Source organism: Mus musculus, chromosome 9 (assembly GCF_000001635.26).
Source record: "Mus musculus strain C57BL/6J chromosome 9, GRCm38.p6 C57BL/6J".
Classification (NCBI taxonomy): domain Eukaryota; kingdom Metazoa; phylum Chordata; class Mammalia; order Rodentia; family Muridae; genus Mus; species Mus musculus.
This window is the reverse complement of record NC_000075.6, coordinates 118,399,141-118,420,882: the sequence shown is the minus strand read 5'-3', so window position 1 is coordinate 118,420,882 and position 21,742 is coordinate 118,399,141. Positions and strand designations below refer to the sequence as shown.

General features: G+C 44.5%; 1 long non-coding RNA gene across 1 annotated transcript in view, besides 1 other annotated feature; it reads left to right on the top strand.

Annotated features, from left to right (window-relative positions):
- Platr11 overlaps window positions 1–18,866 on the top strand; it is a 45,161-nt gene extending 26,295 nt beyond the window's left edge. Inside the window, exons 6-8 of the long non-coding RNA XR_001779318.2 lie at window positions 16,057–16,153; window positions 16,459–16,579; window positions 16,720–18,866. This is a non-coding gene — a long non-coding RNA (pluripotency associated transcript 11). The remainder of the gene's footprint in view (window positions 1–16,056; window positions 16,154–16,458; window positions 16,580–16,719) is intronic.
- Window positions 14,399–14,968: a transcriptional cis regulatory region, noted in NCBI's record as "promoter|chr9:118315038-118316175 (MGSCv37/mm9 assembly coordinates) targeted for CRISPR interference". NCBI's record gives its function as "positively regulates expression of Eomes and Platr11, and negatively regulates expression of Vill, in mouse ES cells" and the evidence as "EXISTENCE:mutant phenotype evidence [ECO:0000015][PMID:27783602, PMID:31784727]".
- Window positions 18,867–21,742: the final 2,876 nt, after the last annotated feature.

Sequence of the window (21,742 nt, the reverse complement as noted above, 5' to 3'; positions counted from 1 at the left end):
TCGAGGCCAAGAAATAGATTCTACTTTTAATTCATGTTTATTGTTAGTTTTAGTGTTTCTATGTCTTTATTGTACTCCTGTACATTGTCATTTCCTGTACTGACTTTATTTATCTTGTGTGTTTTTGATATATTATTATTTTATATGTATGATGGATGTGGGTGTTTTGCTTGCATGCATGTCTATCATTTATGTGTCTGGTGCCCATGAGGACCAGAAGAGGGCATCAGATCCTCTGGAATTGGAGTTGCAGACAGTTGTAAGCCACCATGTGGGTTCTAGGAATCAAACCTGGGTCCTCTGGAGGAATGGCCAGTGCTCTTAACCACTAAGCCATTTCACTAACCCCTGCACTGAAATTCTCTTTCTTTCTTCCTCCCTCCCTCCTTCCTTCCTTTAAGTTTTTTTGTTTTGTTTTGAGACAGGGTCTAACTATGTAGCTCTGGCTGTCCTGGAACTTATTATGTAGACCAGGTTGGCCTCAAACTCAGAGATCTGTTTGTCTCTGCCTCCCAAGTGCTGGGGTTAAAGGTGTGTGCTACTATGCCTAGCTTCAACAACAACTTCTTCTTCTTCTTCTTCTTCTTCTTCTTCTTCTTCTTCTTCTTCTTCTTCTTCTTCTTCTTCTTCTTCTTCTTCTTCTTCAGCTGTCTATTTGAATTGCTTTATGAGTTTGTTTCTGCCCCCTTTGATTTCATTAATTATTCCTAGAATCTCCCTTCTAAGCCTTTGTCTGGATTTCATGTCCTTCACTATCCCTGGGAACCACTGCTGTGGGGTTGATATTTGTGTTCAGGAATGAGAGCTATCACACTGCCCTGACTTTTATTTCTGTGTTGGGGCCTTCACAGCTGGGGTTATTTCATTGAATAGCTTTTAAAAGTATAAATATTTGTCTTATTTTATATGTATGTTCGTGTGCCTGAGAGAATGCATGTGCACCAGCTATGTGCAGGATCCCAGACATCAGAGCAGCATCAGATCTCCTGGAGCTAGACTTACAGATGATTGTGAGCTGCCATGTGGGTGCTGGGAACTGAACCAGGGTCCTGTGGAAGACCATCCTGTGCTCTTAACTGCTGAGCCTTTTTGAGAGAGTGTGTCACCACTTGGCAGTGGCGACTCTGGAGGTTGCTATGTAGTCCTGAATAGCCTCAAACTCACAGAGATCTGCCTTCCTCTGCCTCCTGAGTGCTGGGATTAAAGGCATGCCTTAGCATATCCTACCTTATTCCCACCATAGAATATTAACCCCAGTCTTCCTTTGACAAAGGAAAGAGTTTTAAGGCCATTTGAAATGTCTCAGGGGATGGAAAATGTTTATAGTCCCATCAACAAATATCCAAGCTTTCTGTGTATTCAAGGCTTCTGCTTTATGCTCCTGTAGATTTTTAGATTCTAAAGATATTTTTGAAATATGCTTCAGTTCCTCAGTTAGCATGTACTGCTATCCAAACATATCCAAAATATGTTTTTCCTACTTTGCCCATTATTCTTATGTTTGTAAGGTATCTTGTCTTAGTAATTAACCAATGTTATACATTAATACCTAGATAGCCCTTGCAGTCTAGCAGGCATCCTATGTATATATTTATCATTGAATAATTTAATAAACAAATGTGGGATTTAGCGTTAAGAGAAGGTGTTGGGACTGAAAACAAGGCAGACACAGCAGGATGCTGCGTCTGCGTGGATCTTTCCTTGCATCTGAATATCCTCAAGCTTGATGTGTCAATACTACTAGATCCCGTGGGAAAAATATTTTCCTCCATGAAGTGAATTGGACCTAAGGGTCAGCATGAGTTGCACAAATCTTGAATGGGCATGGATGTATCTTCACTTGAAAAAAAAAAAAAAGAAAGAAATGAAAGAAGAAGAGAGGAAGGAAAATGAAGGCGGTGGGTCACCATTGAGAGTGTCTAGACGGTAAGAAAATGATGCATTTGGGTCTGGTACCTGATGCCACCCAGCCTTCCTGTCTGCTGTACACATGAACTCATAGTAGGTGTGACATCACACACAAGGCCTGCACAAGCTTAAGCCAGACAAATTCCTACATGGAGGGCACAGATGGCCTGAAGTCCTTCCCCTAACAGAGGAGCTAGTTCCTAGCTGCTGTTAGAGGTCAGTTTTCTGTAAGGGTGTGACTGCGGTAGGTTGGCCACAGTGCAGGGGAAAGCCACACACCCAGGAGTATGCAGGCATCACAAGTTGAGCACGTTTTTCTCTTTCTTAAAGATGAGGATACGAAGTTGGGTGGGTAGGGATGAAGGCGAATCTGGAGGAGTAGAAGGATGGGGTAAATGTAATCAAAATATCCAAAATTCTCAAAAATTAATAAAACTTTCAAAGTAAGAACTATGTTTTTGTGATTCCTTTTCTGTTCCGTTGATGTCAACAACGATGAATTATTTATAAAAAGGGGGAAAGGAACCAAAAAAGTGGAAAACATTTGTGTCTTTTAATCTGTTAAAAACTAGCATCTTACTGATTATATCAGAAGATATGAACTAAAAATATAACACCGATGGCTTTCTAGTTAGGCTCAAACCACTTTAACTGCAGTTCCCCTGATGTTGGTACAATTAGTGAAATTTATACTTTCTCCCTGGTCTTGGTAGAGTGAGTAAAATTTGCATCTTGATTCAGCGACATACATTTTCTATTTTTTGAGAATTTCATGTTTTTACTAATTTTTTTGAGATTCCTATAAAATGTAACTTGATCATATTCATGCCCAACGCCACCCCTTAACAACTCTCAGATCTACCCATTTCTGTATCACCTCCAACTCAGCATGAAAAAAGGAGACAATACCCTGTGCACATGTAGAGTTCTGATCCTAAGTTCAATACTGAAATAGTCTTGATGGTCATGAGTTGTAAAGTATGTGATGTGATGTGCTCAATTCTCTGCCTTTGAGAACAGAACTCTATTACTGACATTGCTGTGTTAAGAAAACTAAATGTGATAGCATTTCCAAGCAGTGAATTAGAAAGTCCCATCTACATTGGATAATAGTATTTATTATCAACAGATTGGTTGGAAGAAGAGCTCTCAGGATCTGGCCCAGCACTCTCAGCTACCCTCTAGGTGGCTATCTTCAGTACAGAGCCCTGGCCTAACTGTTTTAGATCAGAATGAGATAGGATCTCTCTAGTCTCCTCCCTGAGCTGGGAAGAGTCTACAGGGCTCAGGTCAAACACTAAAGACTCTAGGTCTATACTGCACCCCACAGCCTTTTACCATGAGGCTTGCTGGGGGCTCCTGGGGACCACAGATGGCCTCAATGGTATTATCTTACAGAGTTGCTACCCTGGAGATGCCCAGCTAAGAGAACCCAAAGTTGGCTGTCTCCTACGGAGTCCCGACACTCTGTATTCTACAGTCTGTCGAGTTTGGTGTGACAAGGTACTGGGTAGCCCTACTCACACAGTGTGGGAGCTGCATTAATAAAGAAATGGAGAGGGAGAGCGTCTCCTTTATTTTTTGTAATTAAATTATCTACTGCCAAAACTAGCTACTAGTGTTTAGCATTATTATTACATCAGCTATAATCATCTCTACTGACAACGGGTTTCACTTCATTTTTTTTTTAATTTCACTTACCAGTGTTTTTTAAAATTCCCCACATAAGCCTTGCATGACGATTGACTCTTGTCTTTTCAGGATAGTTTGCATGGTATTTTGTGTAATAAGTTTGGCAAGTACTGCATAATAATCAAAGAAAAAATAGTCAATATAGAGGAAATGAAACATTTAGAAAGTACAGGCAATGGGGGAAAAAATTAGAATCTCTGGTGATTCTGTGACCAGGAGATGAGTCCTGTGAACACTTTGGGATCTGGCCTTCTAGTATATGGAACTTAACCAACGAAAAGCAGGTGGGTGCCACATACTGTACTTACGGTTGCCTTTTACGTATAAAAAGGAATCTTGGGAACAGCTCATGCTAATAAGTGTTCACCTCAAATCTCTCAAGTCCAGTGTGTTTAAGACACACACTCCCAGTATCCTGCCTCTCTTTCACCAACTCATCATTATCCTGGGTGCTGGTGAGAGTGATTAGAACTGGCCAGAGTACCAGTGCCTACGTTCTAGTGGGGAGGAAAAAACAAAACCAAGCAAGAGAAAAACCAAGGTGTGATAATGCTGTGGCAAAGCAGAGAACCAGGCACTGGTGGGTGAGCGGAAGAGGAAGTGCTCTGCGAGGTAGAGGGATGGGGAAGGCTTGTCGGGTGTGACACAAGCAACGGATGGATGGATGGGCTGTGGGGATATGTGGCTAGAACATTTCAGAATGTGCTAGTCTTGATGTGGCTGGAGCAAAGGGAACGAGAACAGAGGTGAGATAGTGCAAAGGGAAGTCAAAGGGTTAAGAGTGGACTGTGCAGGCTCCATGGGATGCTTCTATGATTGTTCAGAGAGGTAGCAAGGAGACCCACGTGGATCTGGTCCAGCCAGTTGAGCATTTGAGAGGATGAGGATGTAAGCGTGTTAGCTGCTTCTCATCTGTAAGCCTGTGCTGTTCTACCAAGCTGAGGCCATCCTCTATCTATAGGGTTACCCAACCCTCTCATGCTGACGCCAGACCAGGGCAGCTATGAAAGAGGTGGAGTGCCTATCTTCTGGGAGTCTGTTGAGTGTTAAGTCTGTGTGACAGGCAATCAAAATACGTAAGAGTGACTAGGCAGGATCGGAGGGTGTCACTCTCAGAGTGACAACTCTTGTCAGTTTGACAAGTGTTGGTCTAGCACTTACCAGGCTGACAAGAACACAACTCTAGAGAAAGAGCAAAGTAGAGGCTCAGAGTCCCCAGTGAAGGGCCTGAAAGGGAGGTGAGAGACACAAGTGTGTAGTGAGGTACCAAGTCGCTCCACATTTAATCTCTGTGCTGAGGTACCTGCAAATCTATAAATGACAGCAAGAAACAGCTCAAAAAGTGGCCCGTGTCCCATCTGCCAGCTAAGAACCAGCTGGAAGTTTTTCTCAAATCTGAGTCATCACTCTTGGATATAAAAACTAAGCAAAGTGGATTCAAAGTTCAGGCATCAATCTACAAATCCGTGAGTGAGTGACTAAGCAAGACCAGGGGACAGCGGACAGACAGCAAGCACCGGACAGACAGCAAGCACCGTTTGTGTAGTACTTTGTAGTTCTAGAATGTAAACACCACGAGGCCAAGGACTCTTTTATTTGAACTTTGTTTCGCTTCCCTTCTTCCCTGAGTCTCCCTCCCTCCCTTCTTTTGTGTACACCTGGTGTGATCACCAGCCAGGAGACAGCTTACAGTGGCCAGTTCTCTCCTTCCACTATGTAGGTCTAAGGGATGGGACTCAGTCATTAGAACAGGTTACTTGCTGAGTCACCTCTCTGGCCAGCTCCAGGTCAACGACTCTTGTTCACTCCCATAATTCCAGTGCAGGAAGCTGGAGGCACTGCAGTAGGTACTCATTACTAAGTGGGTCAAGTTCAACCTTCACCTTCTTTCTCTTTCTCCCCCTCTTCCCGTCCTCTCCTTAACACCCTTCTCTTTCCCTTTCTTTCTTTCTTTCTTTCTTTCTTTCTTTCTTTCTTTCTTTCTTTCTTTCTTCCTTCCTTCCTTCCTTCCTTTCTTATTTTTTCTTCTTTCTGTCTCTCCCTGTCTTTCTTCTTTTCTTCCTTTCTCTGTCTCTCTCTTTCTTTCTTTCTTTCTTTCTTTCTTCCTTTCTTTCTGTTTTCTTTCTTTCTGTTTTCTTCCTTTCTTTCTTTCCTTTCTCTGTCTCTCCCACCTCTGTCTGTCTTTGTTTCTTTCTTTGTTTCTCTTTCTTTCTTTTTTCTTTCTTTCTTTCCTTTCTTTGTCTCTCCCCCTCTGTCTGTCTTTGTTTCTTTCTTTGCTTCTCTTTCTTTCTTTCTTTCTTCCTTTCTTTCTTTCTTTCTTTCTTTCTTTCTTTCTTTCTTTCTTCCTTCCTTCCTTCCTTCCTTTCTTCCTTTCTTCCTTTCTTCCTTTCTTCCTTTCTTCCTGTCTTTCACAGTGCCACTGTAGAGCTTAAACTGGTCTCTGACTGTCAATCCTTTCTTGGAACTCAGTAAAATTTAGAGGTCTCTGTCTCATAAATGCTGGGATTGCAGGCATGTAGGCACCTTTGATGGATTTTAAATTATGTTAGGGATTATATCTGTGCACATGTGTGTGTATATATACATATACATACACACACACACACACACACACACACACACAGACACACTTCTATAAGCATAGTGAGTGTGAGATAAGATGTTGTCTTTGTCCCCTTCCTTATTCCTGCCTTGGTGACCCACCCATACTTCCCTGAAGTCAGCTGCAGATAGCTTGTCACATAGCTGGGCTTCTAATGACTTCTGCCTTGGCTTCTAATGACTTCTGCCTTGGTGTGTTTTCTGGCCTCACGGGAGAGCTTTGGTCTCCATATTCTGGGTGGATCCTCAATCATCTAAGAATGTGATTTAGTAGATAACTGCTCAGATTCCTTGCTTCTTCATAGTCTCTCTCCTCTCTCTCTCTCTCTCTCTCTCTCTCTCTCTCTCTCTCCTTGAGCATATGGAGGCGTCTTCAGAGGGAATTCCTTATAGTCCAGGCTGGCCTCAAACTGGCTGAGTAGTTGAAGATGATCTTGAACTCCTGATCCCCCTGTTTCCATCTTCTGAGTGCTGTGATCATAGGCTTGGACCTCTGTTCCTTGTTCTTAGTTGAATGACTGTGCTATGTGCAGTCTCTGATGAGAGAGGGCTGAGCCCCACTGTCTGCAGTGGTTCCATCCATCTGTATGTTTGCGGTGCCTCCCTTCTTCTCCTTTCTTCCAGTCCCTGGTACTCCCTAACATAGCTATGTACACCCAAGTATAACAGGAGTATATGTAGAGGACTCCAAACCACAGCCATCATCTGCAGTGCATACAGAATGTTGCTCATAAAGCCTGAGGTAAAGCCCTTATGCCATGGCACAGCCCTCACAGAATCCTTGCTTGGCTACCACGCTCGAGGGTGCCCGGAACATATTTACACAGTATTAATCTCTGAGGAAGAGTTTTCCTTTTTTCTTTATTCTCTAAGAATATCACACATGCACATAACATATTCTATCATATTTATTTCTATCTTCCCTCTCTAACTTCTTAGATCTTCCCATGGCCTCTTCCCAATCTCACACCCTGCTGCCATGGAATATAACCAGTGCTGCCCACATAGGCATAGGTGTGAGGCCACACTAGTGTGTGCTCAATCGACCAGGGATCACACCCCTAAGGGAGGATGACTCCTCCCCTAGCTGCTCTCAACTGTCAAATGCTTTGAGAGAGAATGTTGAGGGGGAACTGAGACATGGCCAAAGGTACCAAGATGGAGTCAAAGAGAGGCAGATGCCAATGAGAAGAGTTGACCAAGGGCTGGAGAGATGGCTCAGTGGTGAAGAGCATCGACTGCTCTTCCAGAGGTCCCGAGTTCAATTCTTAGCAACCACATGGTGGCTCACAACCATCCGTAATGGGGTCCAGTGTTCTGGTGTCTGAAGAGAATGATAGTGTACTCATATACATAAAATAAATAAATAAACCTTTAAAAAAAAAAAGACTGACCAAAATTGTCGAATTTATACACACAAATACACACACACACACACACACACACAAATACACATGTGCACTCACACAGATACAGATAGACACAACACAGAGACAGGCACAGAGGTACACAGGCACACAGATATAGGCATATGTGCATACACGCAGGAACCATACAAACATACATAGACATACATACATACACACATATCTTGCTTTTGCTTTCTTGACCCCATTTATTAGGGATTTTACATATAACTCTGCCAGTAGACTTTAGGGGTCATTGAATTTTTTTCTCAACCAAAGAAACCTTGCTGATGTGCGCTGACCTCTGAGATGTTGTTTTGTTAGCACAGCACATGGGCTTGCATGTGTGCCAGAACATAGTATACAAATGTGTGAGTTTTCAGAAAAAGAACAAAGCAGAAGTGGGAATCTAATCCATAATTCCCCCAAAAGAAAGGCAGCTTTGGATGTTGTATATCATGCCTTAAAATCCTTACAAGGGCTGTCGAGGTGACTCATTGAGCCAGGGTACTTGCTCCTAATTATGATGACTTGAGTTCCATTCCTGGGACCCACATGGTAGAAAGAGAGGAGCAGGCACGCCGTTTGTCTTCTGAGCTCCACACATGTGCTGTGCTGCATGTGCTCAAACACTCACACAAAGCAAAGTCAAATGGAAAACTCCTCAGATGAGGGAGTAGGTCAAAAAAACCAAAGTTTTGTTATCTCACTAACACCAAGGGGTCAGGATGACCTCTGGCATACTCAGATAACAATGCAAAAACAAAGCCAAATAGAAAGGCCATGTAAGGGTCTTCACTGTAAACCTTGAACTAATTCCATGTCTGATTTACAACATGTCACCAAAAATAATGCTTAACCTGCCTGTAGGATGCCAATGATTCAGTAGATCCTAAAATAGGACCCATTACAACTGTTGCCAATCAAAGATCCAGTATCAGCGATGAACTCAGAAGCCCTCAAACCCCTTCCTGTTGCCATTGTAGACAATCACACATCTCAAATGATCCTGCATTCCTTCATGACCGAATCACTTTCCCTTCCTGTACAGTCGGCACCCATCTTTCCCCACATGTGACTGACATGTCGATGGGTACCATTTCATATCAGATCAACATGGACACTTTAAGAAGGGGGTTTTCAATATTTGCAAGTGGCATTTCCATAGATTACTAGCAATCTGATGTTTAGAGAAATCACAGACCCATCTCCACACTTCACCTCCTCTTTTTCCCTTTTGCAAACGTCTCTGTAAAAACACTCCACGGTGAGAAACTCCCACTGTCAGCCAGCCCACGTATTTCCACTCCAAATGGGCTGTGCATCTCTCAAGGCAGTTATTCACATAGCCTTGGCTTCACACTTTGGGTTATCTGTTGTGTTTTGTTTTTGAGAACAGGTGGAGGTTTTATTCTATCTTTCCAAAGCAGGTGAAATGGAAGGAAAATACAGGTTTCTGCTATAGGACAGCAGAGGGAGAGGAATGGAGACAGAGATCAGTGGACTTGAATTTGTGCTATTGCAGGCTATCTCGGCCACTTGGATGAGTCAAGGCCCTGGGTTAGGGGCAAAGATCTCTGACGTAACCAGGGCTGGGAAGGGTTTATCTTATCTTGATTTTTTCCCCCTGGGGGGACTTATCCAGATTCTAGTGTGAGAGGCCTTTAGTTTAGTTGCATTTTAGTGTGGACCTAGTGATCAGAAAGATCTATGTCGTCATAACTTTCTAGAGCTGGGTGTTGGGGAACGTGTTCCTTACTCCAACACTAGAGAGGTGGAACTAGGAAGATCATGAGTGAGTTCAAGCTCAGTCTAGGGTACTGGACCATAGGGCTGAACTTGCTTCAAGATATACACTTTGTCAACATCTCAGCCGGGAGCTTCATTCCTAACCCCCCAGTTGTCAAATGAGTGTCCTATACTTTGGGGTGCACCAGGGCCAGTAGAAGCCTCCTACATCACAGAGATGCTGAAACCTGTGGTCTCAGTCGAGAAGATGCAGCCCCAGAAGCCGTGGTACGCCAAGCAAGCAAGCAAGCAATTGCCGAAAAGTTCAGATGTCAAATAGCCTCCGAGGTCATATGGGAAATCCCTGGGTTCAAAGCAACACAGAGATTGGCCTTACAGGGGACCAGACTCTACATCTGCAGAGAAAGGAGAGAGGCAGCAGAGAGAGGTAGAACCAGCAAACATGGTTGCCACATTTGTCTGAATAATGTTATGTAAGGTATTTTTAATATCTCCTTTTCTACTGCCGTAATTCCTATTCTACTCTAGGAAGCGATGGGAGCCAGGGACAAAAAAATTGACAAAAGCTTGAGGCCTCCCCAGTAGGGAGCAACAAAATGGAAGGCAAGTGAGCTGGGTGGTTTTGACTCAGTTTGGCACAACCTACAATCACCTGTGAAGAGATTGTTACCATGGGCTCTGGGGATCCGAACTCAGGCCCCTGGGCTTGTGCTGCAAGAGTTTTACCCACTGAGCCATCTCCCCAACCCACTTTTTTTTTTTTTTTTAATTTCACATGCTTTACATATTGTCCTGTGAGTTCCTCCCAAGTCAACTATGATGAGCACCAGGCCACAGTTTCATCCCTTCTGTAACTGAGTGGTGTATCGGCTTTCTGGGGATCTGTGTGAAATCACCTCTAAAATACACAAGGTTTATTTGATCATGTGTGTTTGTTTATTTATTTAGCTCATTCCCAATTTCAGGTTTAATAAAATCTAAGAGAGAGAAAAAGATAAAGATTGTCAAAATGGCAACTTTTAAGCAACCAGTGATTAGAAAAGTAAAAACAAATACGTGTCTTGAAAATAACTGTGGATGGGGCCTGGAGACAGAGCTCAGCAATTAAGAGCACTGACTGCTCTTCCAGAGGTCCTAGCAAGCACATGGTGGTTTACAACTCTCTGTAATGGGATCTGATGCTCTCTTCTGATGTGTTTGAAGACAGCAACAGTGTACTCAGATACATAAAATAAACAAATCTTTAAAAGAAAGAAGGTAGGAAGGAAGGAGGGAGGGAGAGAGAGAGAAAGAACAAAAGAAGGAAGGAAGGAAGGAAGGAAGGAAGGAAGAAAGAAAGAAAGAAAGAAAGAAAGAAAGAAAGAAGAAAGAAAGGAAAGAAGGAAAGAAAGAAAGAAAGAAAGAAAGGAAGGAAGGAAGAAAGGAAGAAAGGAAGAAAGAAAGGAAGAAAGAAAGGAAGAAAGATAGACAGATGTGGGATACAGAAGGAGGTATACTGTCGTGGCTATAGTCCACTGTCCCATATACCAGGGCTGGCATTTGCTAAATGCTGACCTGCTCAGTCACTGGGCCTCTTCCTCAAAGAGGACCAGGAAAGGTTTACAGATTCACTCAAGGGAAAGAAATGTAGGTTTCCTTTCTTCCCATCTAAGGCCAATGGGGAGACTCACCCCTCATCTTTGCTTGATTTTTATATGAAAGGAAGGTTTTTTTGTTTGTTTGTTTGTTTAGTTAATTTATTTTATATTATGTGTATGAGTATCTGCCAGCATATATGTATGTGTACTACATGTACGCCTGGTCCCTGCTAGTCAGGAGAGGGCACTGGATCCTCTGGGCCTGGAGGTGTAACTGGAACCATGTGTGTGCTGGGAACTGAACTCTGGTCCTCTGCTCTGACTGGTGAATCATCCCTCCAGTCTCCCCAAACACCCTGCCTTTCCTAACTCATCCAGGATAAACCATCTCTGCTGATGCATCAAGAAGACCTTACATCTTACCCTTGCCAGGATTTTATGTTCCTTCCCCTTGGCATATCCTCCAGGGATCAGTCAGCGGGGCATGCTTTTTTCTTCTCTATGTCGGTTGCCCCACACAGAAAGACATTTAGCTAGTTCAAAAATTAACTATTTAGGGAGACATGGAGGAGATGAATGAGACCCCTGAGGTTCAAATGACTGAGCTACAGATGGAGGTGTGCGCGAGGCGGGTGGATGACTTCCAACTTCTAGACACTGAGTTTCAACACTGTGGATGGTGACTACGGGGTGACTAGTTAGCCCAGAGATGTAATAATCAAGAGGCTAAATCTTTAAGTGTTCGTTGAACTGATATTCTCTTTTCTGGTCATAGAGAAGAGCCTTAGGGTATAGCCTGTTCCTGGTTGAGCAATATCTGCTTAGTGTTACAACTACAGGGAGGGACATCTTCAACTCCAGGTACATGTTTCTACAAACAACCTCAAGTGCTTATTTTTATTATCATGCCACCGCTGCCACCTCTGCCATCATCGTCATCATCGTCATCATCGTCGTCGTATCATCATCTATTTGGTTTTGGATTTTCTGAGACAGTTTCTTTGGGTATCCCTGGGTGTTCTGGAGTTCCCTTTGTAGGCTACACTGGCCTTGAACTCACAGAGAGCCTCCTGTCTCTGCCTCCTGAGTGCTGGGATTAAAGGGGTGCACCCCCACCTCCAGCTCAAGTCCTTATTTTTAAACAGTTATCCTTTAATCAGTAGTGTGTATAAGAAGTGGTAGGTTTCACCATGGCATTTACATTCGTGAATACTGTGCAGTTTGCCTGTATCTACCTCATAGAACCTGTGCTTGTCTCCTCTTCTCTTCCCATTTGCGGTGTTGTTGGGCCAGGGAGAAGCAGAAAGCCATGACTAATGAACTGCAGTGCCACATGGCAAGCTTTCCAAGAGACATCAATAAATAGCTTGAATGTATTAAAGTACAAAAGGAACCATGAACATCTCTGCCGTACAGTGGAGTAAGGAACAAAGAAATAAACGAACATCAACCCACGGTGGACTCTGAAGATAACCACCGTGACCCAGCTTCGGATTTTACCGCTTTCTAACCACGACGTGACCTCGGTCAACTTTCTTAACCTGCTACCTCATCTTCAAGATGGAGACAAAAATACTGATCCTGCCTTTGTTGTGAAAAGTTAGGAGGGAAATTCCCAGCACTGTGTCTGGCACACGATATATGGTCAATAAAAACATATATACTGTTACGAAGTTCTACCAAACTAGGCTGCAAGACCCAAGCGTTCCCATTCCAGGGGCTGCCTGAAGTGATCCCTTCCCTTATTCTTACCCACACCAACCACCAAGAAACTCACCCCTTCAAGGCCATGTTCAAAGTCTTCTTAGTTCCCTGGATCCCTTGACCAGTTCCTCCTCTGAGTGGCCCCTGGTATCCTATCGTGACCATTCGTTAAAGCAGTTGCTTTCAGTCGGGGTAGTGGTGACACACATCTTTAGTTTCAGCACTCGGGAGGCAGAGGCAGGTGGATCTCTGTGAGTTCAAGGCCTGCCTGGTCTACAGAGTGAATTCTAGGACAGCCAGGGCTGCACAGAGAAACCCTCTCTCAACAAAACCAAAAATAAAATAAAATAAAATAAAATAAAATAAAATAAAATAAAATAAAATAAAATAAGCAGTTGCTTCCATGTTTAAGATCTGCCCTAAAATGAGCTTGGCTTAGAGGCCATTGTCCATCTTACCCTTCTTTCCCATGAGACGCTTAGGGTACAGACCTTTCTCTTTCTTCTCTCTATGACCTTTTACTGAGCCTGTTTCTTTACCACAGTGTAATTTGCTCTGAAGAGAAAATGCATGGTTATAGCAGGATTCAGGGTTGTCCTTAAGGGATTGTTTCGTGAGAACAGACTCTGAATTCCTGCTGCCCCCCCGACTCTGAATTAGCACTCAAGAATAAAACCCAAACCCAACCTCCAGTCTGGAACTAAACTCCATGACTCTAGGAGTCCATGAAAGAAAGCTTCCAGGCTGAGCTGCGGGCCTGTCTGCTTTATAAGGAGAAACAGATCCTACGTTCCACTCAGGTTTGCAGCCTCATGACTGCACTGCGCTCTGGCACAGACCAGCCTGGCTCCCACCCTCCCTTTCATTTCTATTCACACCCTTAAGATGCTCCTGGCTCCTCTACCTCAGCCTAGCTTCTGTCCTCAGAAGTCACCGTATTATCCTGGCTTCTAGTTTCTTGTTTTCCTTTCCTTACATTTATAATTTAACTCTACCACCAAAGAAAGACATCTCCTTTCCTTTCCTTTCCTTTCCCTTTCATTTCTCTGCTATCTCTAACCCAAGCTAGCCTCGAACTCCCTATGTAAGTCAAGAATGATCTTGGATTTCTGACCCTCCTGTCTCCGTCTCCCACAGGCTGGGGTGACAGGCATGCAGGACTGTGCCTACTTTTTCAGGATGCTTGAGCCCAGGGTCTTGCACATGTCCTAGAAGCACTCTTTCCATTGTCCCATTGTCCCATTGATGTGCATGTCTTTCTGGAACCACTGCTCTTTAATAAGGACTTAATGTCTATAGAAATCCTCCAGGTACCAGAATCCTTGTTGGCATTTAATTGTGTGTGTGTGTGTGTGTGCGCGTGTGAACTTGAGTTCACAAGTGTATATGGGTATGCATGTGTGTGTAAGCTATAGGCCAATCTTGAGTCTTCCGCAGAACATTACTTACTTTTATTTTTGGAGACAGGATCATCGCTGATCTGAAACTCACCCTTGGGCCAAGCTGGCTGTCCGTGGAGCCTCAGGAACCTGCCTGTCTCTACCTTCCCAGTACTGAGATAATAGGCATGTACCATCATGTCCGCCTTTGTTTTTTTAATGTGATGACTGGGGATTTGAACTCAGATCCTCAAGCTTATAGGCAAGCACTTTATAGATTACATCATCCCTTTAGCACTTCTGGTAGATATATGAAACATCTGCTCATCAGGTAGAAATTATTTTCCTCTCCCTTTTATAGGAGAAGGCAACTAAGAAGACTTAGGGAGTTGCTTCAGAAAGCATACAGTAGAGATAGCCTTCCCCCAATCCCCACCTCTTACTACCGAGCTTTTCAGCTGTACTAGTTGGGGTTTGGTCTGTTGCTATTGTATTGTATTGTAATGCTAAATTAGGTATCCCAAGGCCTACTGGCAGATGAGTGAATTCTCACGTATGCCAGCTTTTGTTGTGCAAACCTTGCTCCTTAATTTAAAACTATCTGCTGAATAAAGATGCCCACAGCCAAAACTATTGGTTGATTAAAGATGCCTACAGCCTATAGCTGAGCAGAAGAGAGGTAGGTGGAGCTCGGTTCCCAGGCTTGGGGTCCGAGGCAGAGAACGCGAAGGAAGAGACAGAAGAAGTCACTATGGCATAAGCAGATCCTGAGCTCACGGACATGAGGACTGGCCTGCTAGAGAAAGAGCGGCCCAGGCAGAGCATGGCAAGTGATATCTCTGGGTTATCGACAGGGAAGTAGACAAAATAGCACAGAGGGTTGGTATCTGCCCAGCTCTAGTGCTCTAAGGCTTTAAGTGCTTTTATTTGGGAACCAAATGATCTCAGGTGGGGTAGAACCCCCCCCCCCCCCGAATAATGTTCACGGCAACATATACTATCATGTCTTTGCAAGTATAACCTTTGCAAATGAATGAGCAATGGATTGGTGTAGTAAGTAATAGCTCATGTTTTAAGTGTGAAGACCCTTTCTAGAGCATTAAATACCATATCCCACTTTCCTTTTAAAGACGCATTTTAAAATGAAGATTCTAAACTATAAATAGCTCATGCCTCTGTCACCCAAGGCCTGCTTTAAATACGGCCAGTGTTTGTTTCTTCGAGTTCTATGGAACTCGGAAGGAAACCACAGAGCAGCCACCCCAGGATGGCAGAGTCTGACCTGAGCCCACAAAAGCCAAAAAGTAGCAAGGCTGGAGTTAAAAGTCTGGCTTGACACTTTGTCTCCAGCTCACACCCTGGCACCTTCAAGGCCTTGTCTTTTTTTAACAGCAGAGTGCCAGCCTCGAATTTTTAAAATCTTAGCTCTGAATCTCTTGACTGGTGTGTTTAAGATAGATTTTGCATGTTGCTATTTTGAAGTAGCTGTTTGTCAGAGCCAGAGAGATGGGGAGAGAATCAAAGGGTTCAGTGCAACATGCTTGTCTAGGAAGTGCGGCTAAAAAATCAAGAAGTTTCTAGATTCTGACAAGCCAAAGTTCCTAGGCCTTTGCTAACAGGCCTTTGCAAACAGCATGGGTAGCTGGAGGCCTTTTGTTTGGGGAGCTGCCATGGGCATGCGTGTGAGGTAAGCAGCTTCAGGGCCTCTGCTCACCCACTCCAGTGCTACCACTTTCTCAGCGGTGACTTTCAAAAGAGCTGCAGCTTGTGGTCAATCAATCTTAGGTGGGGCTGAACTGCCTAGCTTGAGGTCCTTTGTTCTAAATCGAGAGCATCCCAGAGCATCCATGTGGGCCTCTCATTGGACAGGAGCAGATGGTTGTTCAGGGAACTTGTTGCTTGGGAGTTCTGCCTTGGAAACTTCTGGCCGAAATCTTATTTAATTCCAAGAGGCTAGTACAAGTCATGTGGTAAAGAGAAGGACGGCGTGTCATTATTTATCCTGAACTTGCAGAAACTAGTTACAGTGTTTTGTTTCAGGCAGGAATTGAGTACTGATTGCAGTAGCTTTGGAGGATGGATGCTCTGTCTGACTTTCTTATGATGCTCCTGGAAGATGAGACCCTCTAGGAAGAAGGTAGGAGGGATGTTTAATACACCAAATAGATTTTAAAAACTGGTTGAGTGCATATTACTTTTAGCTTCAGAAGATATTATGTATATTTAAGAGGAATTTAACTATTAAAATTATTTTAATTACTTTTAAAAAAAGGTAGGAGGGCCTCTGGGGTCATGAGAACAGGATGATACAAGCAAGAACGGCTTAGTTTTCTTCATTGACTCTTCCCCCTACCCCCAACCTCCTTTTTCTTTTGAGAGAGGCTCTCATGTGTTCCAGAGTGACCTGAACCTCAAGGATAACCTTAAACATCTGACCCGCAGCCTCTGCTTCCCACTGCTGGATTGTGATGGATCTCATTCGTGCTTGTCTCACTCCTGGAACAAAACCTCTGACCGGAGCAACTTAAGGAAGGGAATGTGAAAAGCTATGCTGACAGGGGAGGTAAGGTGGTATAAATGGCGCCCTAGCTTTGGTTGCAGGAGCACGAGGAGGTGGTTCACCTAGCATCTACAGTCAGAAGCAGTGAGATGTGAATGCTGGCATTGATTACTGTCTCTACTGTTACTTTGTATTCGGTCAAGGTCTCAGTCTGTGGAGCTTACATTCAGGGCGGGCCTTCCCACCTTAGTCTAACCACTCTACTCTCGGAAGAGTATCTCCTACTGCATCAGAAAGCCAACCAAATGATCCATCCGGCAATATTATGACAACAGATTTATCCAAAGGATATCAGTGTACCAGTCCACATTCGCTGCCGCAGTATCTAAACCAGCAAGACATGTAACCAATGGATGAAATGCAGAAAAAGATGGCATACACATGATTCCATGTATATATAGCACATATACATAGCTACAAAGTAGCACTGTTCAGCCTTTAAAACATAAAGAAATCTCATCTCTTCCGGCTTTATTTATGTTGCGTCAATTAAACACACCAGCCCAACAACTCAGGACATGAAGGGTTTATTTGGCAACTTCACAACTGCAGTCCATTATTTCTGGGGAGTCCAGTCAAGAACTCAAGTTGCTGATCACACCATATCCACAGTCAAGAGCGGAGAGGCATGAGTGCACCATGCTGCATCTGGCTCTCTCCTGTCTCATTCAGCTCAGGAGCCTCTGCCTAGGGAGTGACGCCACCCGCAAAGGGCTGGGTCTTCCCGCGTCAATTAAAAATGAAGACAATTCCCCACACGCATGCCCACAGACAAACCTAATCTGGGCAGTTCCACAAATGAGACTGTCTTCTTGGCTGCTCCTAGGTTGTGTCAAGTTGACAGTTAAAACTAAGGAGGACTCCGTCTTTCTTGATTGACTAACCAGGGTGGACCAGAAAAACGTGATACTAAGCGATTAAGTACTACTTGGCTCTTCACACTTTGGATGTCCTAGAAGGGGGTCAGACACCCAACCACACAGTCTGCATTGACTCCCTCGAGTGTGAGTCAACTAAGAGTCACCTCTGTTTCACAGTTCAAGGATCTCTGAGAACTCTGAAGACCCCACGATTATCCATAGTGAGGGATGTTGAGTCCCAGGGCTCAGAATGTCGGCAGCTCTAGACAAACATTCAGTTCTCTGTTTACAGTGCGTGTGGATGCCCCTTCACTGGCCTTGAAGTGCAGAGGCAGGTCCAGCTTACACAGGTTCTACATGGTCCTGATGAAGAAGTTATCACAGCATGGTAGGCACCCACAGATTATCTCTCTCCAGCGCTAACAACACCCCCAATCCCCCTTCTTCCCTCTTCTTTATCTCCTGTGTCTCCACTGTTGAAGAGCCAGGGAGACTCCAGTGTCATGGACTGGGTGTTAATATGTAGCTTCTTGGTGATCCTGCATATTGAAATCCCTCCTTAAAGAGATGATAAATTCTAAAGTGAGAAAGGATGCCAAGCTGGCCTACATAAAGCAGGAGCTTAAGGGAAGGGCAGGAGATGTCACCAGAGATAACCTGCAACTTGTTTAACCACAGCTGTATGCTCAGGGTCTTCTGGCATCTCCATGAGCGACTAACTCTGCCTTCTTTGGTACCTCTTAAGGGCTATTTCCAGTACAAAATGACCATTCTAACACCTAGCTAGCCCTCAGCCCACCCACTACCCAAGCATGTACAAACAAGATGTACTATTTCTGTATCCACAGGCTTGCCTCCCTTCTCTCCCTGCTTTTTAAATCCTGCTCTGGTCTCTGGCCTTTGGCTTCATCTTTAATCCAACTCCTCAAACATGAGAAGCCTTTATATGTTCAATAAAGTAGCAATAAGTAGCATGGAGCCCACGCACAGAAAAGCTGCATTATTCTTTGATGGTCCCTCCTCCTAGGGAGGCAGGGAAACTTCTGTGGAGTGATATCTTGTAGACAACTGTGACAGAGGCTGCTAGCTGTTCCCGATATCCTCAGTGTCCCCTCACATACTCGGTCAATTCTGTTTCTTAGGCACAGGAGCTTGTGTAGAAAGACTTTCCCTCTACCCTCTGAGCGCTTGATACCCAAGTGCATGAGGTGACTGCTAAAAGACAGATTGGCAGCTGAGACAGAACTCATGGCTCATGGTTGTCACAGGGATGGAAGTCAATACCTATAAAACCAGAGGGATTTAGAAACTCTAAAACCTTGTCACTTAGGCAGGGGTGGTGGCACACATCTTTAATCATCCCAGCATTTGGGAGGCGGAGGTAGGCCGACCATTGAGTCTGAGGCCACTCTGGTCTACAGAGTGAATTCCAGGACAACCAAGGCTACACAGAGAAACCCTGTCCCAAGGAACCAAAAGAAACTTTCATATTTGTGTGTGTATGTATGTGTAGTATGTATATATGCATGTATATGTATATGATATGTAAGCATGTGTGATGTGAGGAGGAGTGGTTTACAAATGTGTGTGTGAAGCTATGTGTATGTGGCTTGTATATGTGTGGATGGATATGGATATGTGATTATGTATGATTTCATATGTGTGTGTGTACATGCACATATGTATGTATTTGGGAAATGGGTGGGTGGTATGGTATTTATATGTGTGTGCTAAAGGGGGAATGTATGTATGCATGCATATATATGTGCCTATTTTTTTGTGTAGTGTGCATATGTATGTATTTTGTATATGTGTGTGGTATGTATGTGTGCAGTGTGTGTGAGGCAGTGTATGTGAAACAGCATGCAGTGTAAAGCAGTGAGCAGTATATGTGAGGTGGTATACAGTGTGTGAGGCAGTGTGCAGTGTGTGTGAGGCAGTATGCAGTGTGTGTGAGGCAGTGGGCAGTGTGTGTGAGGCAGTGTGCAGTATGTGTGAGGCAGTGTGCAGTGTGAGGCAGTGTACAGTGTGTGTCCCTATGCAGTGTAAGGCAGTATGCAGTATGTGTGAGGCAGTGTGCAGTGTAAAGCAGTGTGCAGGGTATATGACACTGTGCCATGTGCAGTGTGAGGCAGTGTACAGTGTGTGTCCCTATGCAGTGTAAGGCAGTGTGCAGTGTGTGAGGCAGTGTTCAGTGTGAGTCAGTGTACAATGTGTGAGACAGTGTGCAGTGTGTGAGGCAATGTGCAGTGTGAGGCAGTGTGCAGTGTGTGAGGCCCTGTGCAGTGTGAGGCAGTGAATTTGGGTCCCTTTTCCAAGCATCTGTGCTTGGGTAGAAGAAACAGGGACAGGCCGTCCGTCCCTGTACCCACTGTTGTCAGTACATCAGAGCAGAGGGCTTCCTGAACACCTATACCCATCTGTAAGATCTTTAAAAATCCTGGGAGAAGATTTTCCACCACATAGCTGTGGGCCTCATGCCTACCTATAGGCTGAGGAACACAGTGTTGATAGGACCAGCTGTCTCCACAGGAGCTATCTGGTCAGCCTTCAGAGAAAAGAATTCGGAGGGGGTCTGTTCCTGCAAAGGTGAGAGAGGCCTTGGGCAGATAAAAGACTACAAGTTTCCATGGGGGGCTTTTAAGCTTCTGAGGCGGGTACTTCCTGTTTGCCTGGCATAGCCCTTCTGTGGTTGCTGCGGAAGGTGGGCTAGGCTAATTGCCAATTTGTGTGTGAAGTAGGAAAGGCTGGGCTTCTTTCATCTTGAACTTTTATTTCTTATGTGTGCTGCCCTGATAAATCTGCTTATCATGGCTTTCTCTGGATGGGTCCTACAGCCTTCATGGTCTCCTGTGTCCCTGTTGAAAGTCTTATTCACACACTTGTGTGCACACCTTGATTATAAACAATTTTATTTTTTACTTCTCTGCCTTTGGCTTACTTCAAACCCATTGACTCCACCACCAGGATGTATAAAACAAAACAAAACCACCTTGAATGTCAGGAATCAAAAGCCCGTGCAGAGGAAACTGAGACTATGCAGTTGCTTGCATGATTCAGAGAGGGGCCTGTTTAAGGAGTGAGGGACTAGTGCTTGGCAGGGCCATGGAGACCAGGTCATGGAGACCAAGCTGACCACTAAGTTCCAGAGCAGGAAAAGGCTAAACTGGGAAACTGAGGGCCGGGGAGATGGCTCAGCCTATAAAGTACATTGCAGTCATGGGGACCTGAGTTCAATTTCCAGAACTCAGTTGCTAAATCAATAAGTAATGTAGGAACTCTGGCCTGGGAGCGCATACTTATAATCCCAGAGCTAGGGAGGTGGAAACAGGCAGCTAGGTCCCTGGGGCTTACGCGGTGGATTCAAGGCTAGTGAGAAACCGTGTCTATAAAATAAAACAAAATAAAATAAAATAAAATAAAATAGTGCATGGCACCCAAAGAATGACAGAGAGTATTTTACACACACACACACACACACACACACACACACACACACACACACACACGTAGGAGAAAATCCGAATAAGCATGTTGTTTCACTGTGAGAAGGCCAAGGCTGAAGAGGCTGCGACCACGACCAACGGGAAATGAGTCTGGTGCTTCCTAAGGGTAGGAAGGGCTATTCGGAGTGGGAGAGTGTTTGCCTAGGGAGTACAAGGCCCGGGTTTGATTCCCAGCACCGAGGGGAGTGTAGGAAGTAGTGGGGAAAAGAATACAGCCTAGGGGGCTGATAGCGTAGAATAACTCTTGTAAACTATATGGTTCAATGAATGACGCAGATAACTGAACAGAAAACAAACAAGCGTGCCTGTCCTCAGCCAGGGCGCTAGGATCCTGGCTACCCCAGTTGAGGAGTTCCGGGTCTTTCTCTGCTTTTCTCCCGAGTCTGGTCTCCGGTCATCCTCCCCACCCCCAGCCCCACCCCCAGCCCGGGAGAAAGCACTTGGGAAATAAGAGATTTAAGATCTGATATCTGTAAACGTGTCCTTCACCTTTGCTGACCTGTAGCTGTTTCTCCCGGCCGGGAATTCTAAACTGGAAACCACGCTCGCTCACTGAGAAATTTCTCCAGTTATGTTCCCCCCCACCACCCCTTCCTCCTCTCCCCAAACCCCCCCCCTCCCCCCGCCCTCCGCAGTTTTACTGCTCTGAACCTTGGCTGTGTTAACTTTTGCTTTTCATTTTGGAAGCATTGGGATTTTCCCCTCTGGTTCTAGTACTCAGAAATAACGCAGATGGCGCTTAGTGGAGCTGTGCTTTCTTCTCGATAGCGACCTCAATACGGCGTTTAATTATGAAGAAA